Source organism: Loxodonta africana, chromosome 15, assembly GCF_030014295.1.
Source record: "Loxodonta africana isolate mLoxAfr1 chromosome 15, mLoxAfr1.hap2, whole genome shotgun sequence".
Taxonomy (NCBI): domain Eukaryota; kingdom Metazoa; phylum Chordata; class Mammalia; order Proboscidea; family Elephantidae; genus Loxodonta; species Loxodonta africana.
In genome coordinates, this window is record NC_087356.1 from 49,349,522 (window position 1) to 49,356,104 (window position 6,583).

Consider the following 6,583-nt stretch of genomic DNA (forward strand, 5'->3'; position numbering starts at 1 on the left):
AGCTCGATTCTCACTCTGGAAAGTGAGAATCTTTCCAGTGAAAGCTCCTTTAGGGCTGGAAAAAGCAGGAGATGGGGTGGGGCGGGGGATGGGAAGGGAGTGAGGCCAAAGGCAGAGAATGCAGACCAGGTAAGAAGAGACTTTCCTGAAGAATGCCTCAGCATGCTCTTTTCATGGTTTGGTGACTTTGGCCCCTCAGGAGTCTGTTGTAGGGGACAAGGGAGCTTCACTGCAAAGGCCAGCACACCATCTTGATGCCTGGCCCCTGGGCAGAGAACTCAGGGTAAGGTGTCCAGGCCACTCTGCAGGCTCTGGGGAAGGCCAGCTTTGATCAGCTCTGCTCTTTCTCTTTCTGGGCCAAGGGAATACTAAGGACTGGCTCAGGCGATACATTCCCTGCTTGCTGTCTTTACAGGGGGAAGGACAAGTAGCAGTAATTTGTTCTCTGGTACCGTTAACTCAGGTAAAATTACTGTTGCTGCTAGTGCATCCCTAACACAAAGCTTTCCTTACCCTCCCAAGCTTCTGTGGGGAACAACACCAACTCCCAGATGGGAGGAAAGTGACTCCCTTGTACAGGTTAGTCAAGAAGAGGGGGTTCCAGGACCTCCGTTGCCTCCTGGGAGATGTGAGGTGTTGCATCAAAGAGCACTTGGGCAGAGGGATATCCTTTGCCAAGTCTTCAGTCTGCTACCCCAGATGTCTCCTATCAGTGGTGCCTCTCTGCCCATCGCTGGAGGACAGGTCACACCACACAGTTCAGAATTAACTATAACCTAAATAACAGCTCTGTTTGTGCTTATCAAAAAACACACCCTGAGGCTTTGAGTTGCTTAATTAATATGCATATTGTTAATCCCCAAGCACCAGAAAGTATAACCAGTTTTTTGTTATGACCATGTGGCTGTGTTGGTAAGGATCTGATTTGTCCCAGCTCTGACTCAGTTGATGGGAGAGAAAGGAAACTTGATCAGTAACCTACTATCTTTCCATTAGCTCCATTCTGTCCAGTCTTTACTCTGTACCATTCGCTAGTACACTTGCTATTTTATACTTCCTGGGGTCCATGTTCCACCAAGATCTCCTTACTGGTCTCCGGTACACATACCCCCATCCACTCTGTGAGTATTGCTGCTTTTGGCTCACAGTTGCACCCTCTCTGGAGAATTGCCCTTGGGGGGGCCACCATGAGGGAATGCCTGGGGTACCTGCAGCCACTGACAGCCTAATTCAGGTTACACATGGCCAGCCCCTTTCCTTGAGACGGGATACTTTGCGGGGCCATCCATATGGTGTAACTACAGGGGGAGAGCAGGATGAAGGCAGACTTTATGAAGCTACAGCTTGCCTTAACTACCTTCCCTGCCCTATCTTCCTTCCCTCACTTCCTTAAGGTTCTTCCTGAGAGCTTTCCCCCCGATCCCATGCACAAGGATCCCTATCTCAGGCTCTGCTTTAGGAAACTTGACTTAAACAGTGTATGTATATGTGTGAGTTTGTGAAAGAAGAAGAGATGTTGGCATGGGAATCAGAGTAATTCAATCCACTGAACACTTCCTATGAACCATGAGGAAAGAGTAGAGAGGCATTGAGAGGCGTAGAACAGAGGCATTGAGGCAGATGAAGGAAGACCTTGCGGCAAGAGGACGTCTGCCCTGTGTCTCGAAGGCTAAGCAATAAAGGACACACAAGTGAGCAGACGCAGTAGGAGGAAAGTAAAGAAACTGAGCCTTCAATAGAGCTTAGGCAACTTGCCCAAGTTTATTCAGTTGTGAGCATTAGAGCCAGGGTTCAAAGCCTGTTTGTTTGACTCCACATGCCTCTCCTTCTTTAGACTGACTGACTGGGGGGATATTGAAGCCTCTGCTATCCTCACTCATCCTATCCTCACTATGGCCAGGCCACTTACGCGTTCCCACAACTGACTGTTCTTTACGATTACAAGAGCTGCAAGGCCCAGCACAGTGCCAGGTGACCCTCATTATACTCAGTATATGATTTTTTTTTTTTTTTTTTTTACTTCAACTGGTGTTGATTGTGGATCGAAGTAAAATGAGATCCTTGACAACTTCAACTTTTTCTACTTTTATCATGATGTTGCTTACTGGTCAAGTTGTGAGGATTGTTTTCTTTATGTTGAGGTGTAATCCATACTGAAGGCTATAGTCTTTGATTTTCTTCAGTAAATGTTTCAAGTCCTCTTCACTTTCAGCAAGCAAGGTTGTGTCCTCTGTATAATGCAGATTGTTAATTAGTCTTCCTCCGGTCCTGATGTCCGATTCTTCATATAGTCCAGCTTCTGGGATTATTTGCTCAGCATACAGATTGAATGAGTATGGTGAAATGATACAACCCTGATGCACACATTTCCTGACTTTAAACCATGCAGTACCCTCTTGTCTGTTCGAACAACTGCCTCTTGATTTTTCATGAGCACAATTAAGAGTTCCGGAATTCCCATTATTCGCAGTGTTATCCATAATTTGTTATGATCTTCACAGTGGAATGTCTTTGTGTAGTCAATAAAACACAGGTAAACATCTTTCTGGTATTCTCTCCTTTCAGCCAGGATCTGTCTGACATTAGCAACGATATCTCTGGTTCACGTCCTCTTCTGAATCCGGCTTGAATTTCTCGCATTTCCCTGTCGATGTACTGCTGCAACTAATTTTGAATGATCTTCAGCAAAATTTTACTTGTGTGTGATATTAACGATATTGTTCAATAGTTTCCACATTCGGTTGGATCACCTTTCTTTGAAATGGGTACAAATATGGATCTCTTCCAGTCAGTTGGCCAGGTGGCTGTCTTCCAAATTTCTTGGCATAGACGAGTGAGCACTTCCAGCACTGCATCCTTAGGCAAGTATAATCATCTGCTATAATCTTATTGATTTAATTTATTTCTGGGGAAACTGAGGCCAAAGAGACCCTAGAAAGTTCTCCCTGTCACATGGGAAAGTTAGTAGTAGAAACAAAACTCAAATTGGGCTTTCTTCATTGACTGAAAGATATCTTAGACTTTTCTGAGATCTTCCTTTTGTATTTGGGAAACCACAATCTCCTGCACATTATTCTCAGAGTCAGATTACCCCCAGGGTCTCAGTCACCAGTTTTTCACTCAAGAGTCTCTTATTGAGAACTCTGAGTGGAAATGTAAAGCAGTGTTTCTTCACTAGAAAGACCAGCCACTTACAGTTAAAAAGACTTTCCTTTTGCTTCATGACAATTGGTGGGTGTTAAGGGTTGAACTGTGTCCCCCAAAAATGTGTTGTAAATCCTTACCTCTGGGTATGCCTGTAGTCATAATCCTGTTTGGGAATGTGTTGTCTTTGTTATGCTAATGAGGTAGGATTAGTGTAGGATGTGTCTTGAGTCAATCTCTTACAAAGTATAAAAGGAGTAGATTAAGCAAGTGGGGGCGGGGGGGGAGGGGAGGAAGATAGATGCCAAGCCACTTGGAGATCTCCAAGGAATCAGGAAATAGAAGTTGAAGAGAAAAGAACCCTTCTCAGAGCCTATAAAGAGAGAACGCTTCCCCTCCAGCCGACATCCTGAATTTGGACTTCCAGCCTCCTAAACTATGTAAAAATACATTTCTGTTTCTTAAAGCTCTCCACTTGTGGTATCTCTGTTGTAGCAGCACTAGATAACTAAGACAGTGGGTATGGTAGGGAGCGGGGTTTTGACTCTATTTTGAGAGAATTCATAGCTGTTCAGCCAAGTGCTCATTGGCTGCTTCATGAGAGTGCTCCATTCCCCAAGCTGCCCCAGTGAACACGTTCAGTGTGCAGGGAAGTCACTTGTTGAGAATACCAGTAAGGAAATTCATTCATTGGAAGTATGGGAGGGTCGGGTATGATCTAATAATCACCAAGGAGTTTCTACTGTCCATAGTCTGTGCTTCTGTGATTTAACCCAGAGGTGGGCCTGGCCAGAGGCAGTGGCCTGGGTGTGTATGAGGGAGGGGGCCACAGAAGACGCAGCAGCATGGTTTTAGGCCTGGGGCATCTGCTTGGGCTCTACTGAGTGGGTTGTCCCATTCTGCCTTCTCTCTCCTCTATCTTTGACATTCTCTTTGGTCCCCATACCTGCCCTGGGAGGGAGTAGGCTGTGGCTGTCACTCTTTGTTGGCTTCTGTGAGGTTCAGCACCTTGTTTCCTGTTGTTTGGGGCTTCCGGTGCAGATGTATTCCAAGCCCCTCTAAAGACAGAGGGATAGAGAGAGCCCAGTTGAGTTACGATGGCTATAATGGCCTCTGTCTGCTATGGAAGTGACTGGGCATTTCTCCAACACCCCTGAAGAAATTAATAGGCTAGACATGTCTCAGATGAGTGGGAGCCAGAGTCCCACACATCAGAGTGCTCTGCTTGAAGGTGTGTGTCATAGCACTTCAGGCTCATCATACCCATGATTCACAGGCAGTGCGTGCTCCTGAGTGTGCAGATAGACGGGCAGGTGGGAAGGGGCTGGTGATGAGCTAGAATTCAGCTGATCACTTGGCATGCTTTCTGTGGCTCCAAAAGTGCCGTCTTCTAGTCAATGGCATGTGTACCTGCCCCCAGGAATGACAGAGTATGTCTATTTTTTAAATTTTATTTATTTATTTATGTTGAGAATATGCACAGGAAAACATACACTAATTCAACCATTTCTATATGTACAATTCAGTGACATTAATTACATTCTTGGAGTTTTGCAACCATTTTCTCTCTCCTTTTCTGAGTTGTTCCTCCCCTATTAACATAAAGTCACTGTCCCCTAATGTTCCCAGCTAATCTTTCAAGTTGCTGTTGTCATTTTCATCCCAAATAGATAGTTCTTTAGAAAGCATAATGCTCAAAGCAGACATTTTTTGCTAGTTTAGCTAGGCCATTGTTTGGTTTTAAGAAGACTTCAGGGGAAATTTTTGATTTAAGGTTGAAAAAGTAAAACAAGGCAATAGTTTCAGGGATTCAGCCAGCCCCCATGGCTCCAGAAAGTCTGGAGTCCATATGAATTTGAGATTCTGTTCTACATTTTCCCCCTTTTGGTTAGGATTCTTCTATAGAACCTTTGATCAAAGTGTTCAGTAATGGTAGCCAGACACCATCCAGTTCTTCTTGTCTCATGGCAAAGGAGGCAGTTGTTCATGAAGGCAATTAGCCACACATTCCATTTCCTCCTCCTATTCCTGACTTTCCTTTTTCCTCTCTTGCTCCAAGAAAACAGAGACCAATTGTTGTGCCTTGGATGACTGCTTGCAAGTTTTTAAGACCCAGGCACAAAACAACAAGCTCAGAGGTAGAACAGAAGCACTAAAAGTGTTATTTGGCCAATTAACTGGGGTGTCCCGTGACCCTAAACCAAGAAACCAAATCCTGTGAAGTTTTTGATTGTACATAAGCAGCCTCAGAAGCTACTCTTTTTTTTTTTGGTCATTGTTGTAAATATATTTATCACACAAGCTTTGCCAATTCAACTTTTTACAGGTGTACAAATTACTGACATCGAACACAATAATTGCAGCCCTATGCTTAATCAATGAGACTTTTCCAATGCCATTAACTTCTCCCTTCCCCCCTCTCTCTGGTCCCTGGTAACCACTAATAAACTTTGGTCCCTATACATTTGCCTTTTCCTGTCTTTTTATATAGGTGAGGTCATACCATATTTGTCCTTTTGTGATTGACTTATTTCTTTCAGCATAATGTCTTCAAATTCCATCTATATTGCAGCATGTAAGACTTCGTTTCTTCTACTGCCTGAGTAATATTCCACTGTATGTATGTTTCTTTTCTCTATGTATGTATCACATTTTGTTTATCCATTCATCTGTTGATGGGCATTTAGGCTGTTTTCACCTTTTGGCTATTGTGAATAGTGCTGCCATGAACATTGGTATATGTATGTGTATATTTGTATACACATGTATAGACTTACATGACAGAGTCCAGGTATGTGTGCAGAACTCTTTATGGGCCTTTACGTGAATATGTGTGTGTGGCTCAGTACATCATGCACACATACTCATCCATATGCCTTCCCAGGCAAGAGAATATGTGCCTGTATGTGCATGTACATGCAGGTGTGTGTACCTGCACATATGTGTGTGCATACACTTTGAAAGCTTGGGTGGGCAAGTCTCTCTGCTGGTCAGGTGTCTCTGCTGGGCTTTGCCTTGGTCCACTGGTTTCCTAGAGGGTAAGTTTGGATTTATTCTCCCTGTTCCAGGGTCGATGACATTGATGCAGGAGGAGTGAAGGATCAATCATAATTTGGTTGCAGAGCCTGGCGCCAGAGTGTGTGAAGAGTAATTAAAGGAAGAGGAGCTGATGAAGAAGGCAGGCTCCACTACTCTTAAGAGGGGCTACTGGGCCTGTGGTAAGATGGGGAGTGGGTGAAGAGGAAAGCCATACAAAGAGAACCCAGGAATCCTCCGTGAACACACCATGCTCAGCTCAGCCTTTGCTGGGCTCAGTACAGGCTCTGAGACCAGACCACAGGAATGGTGGAGACTGTCGGTCCGCAGTGTGGGAATGAGATCTCTTGACAGATTGCTCAGAAGTATCTTTCAAGCACACATCATTTGTTTACAGATCCTA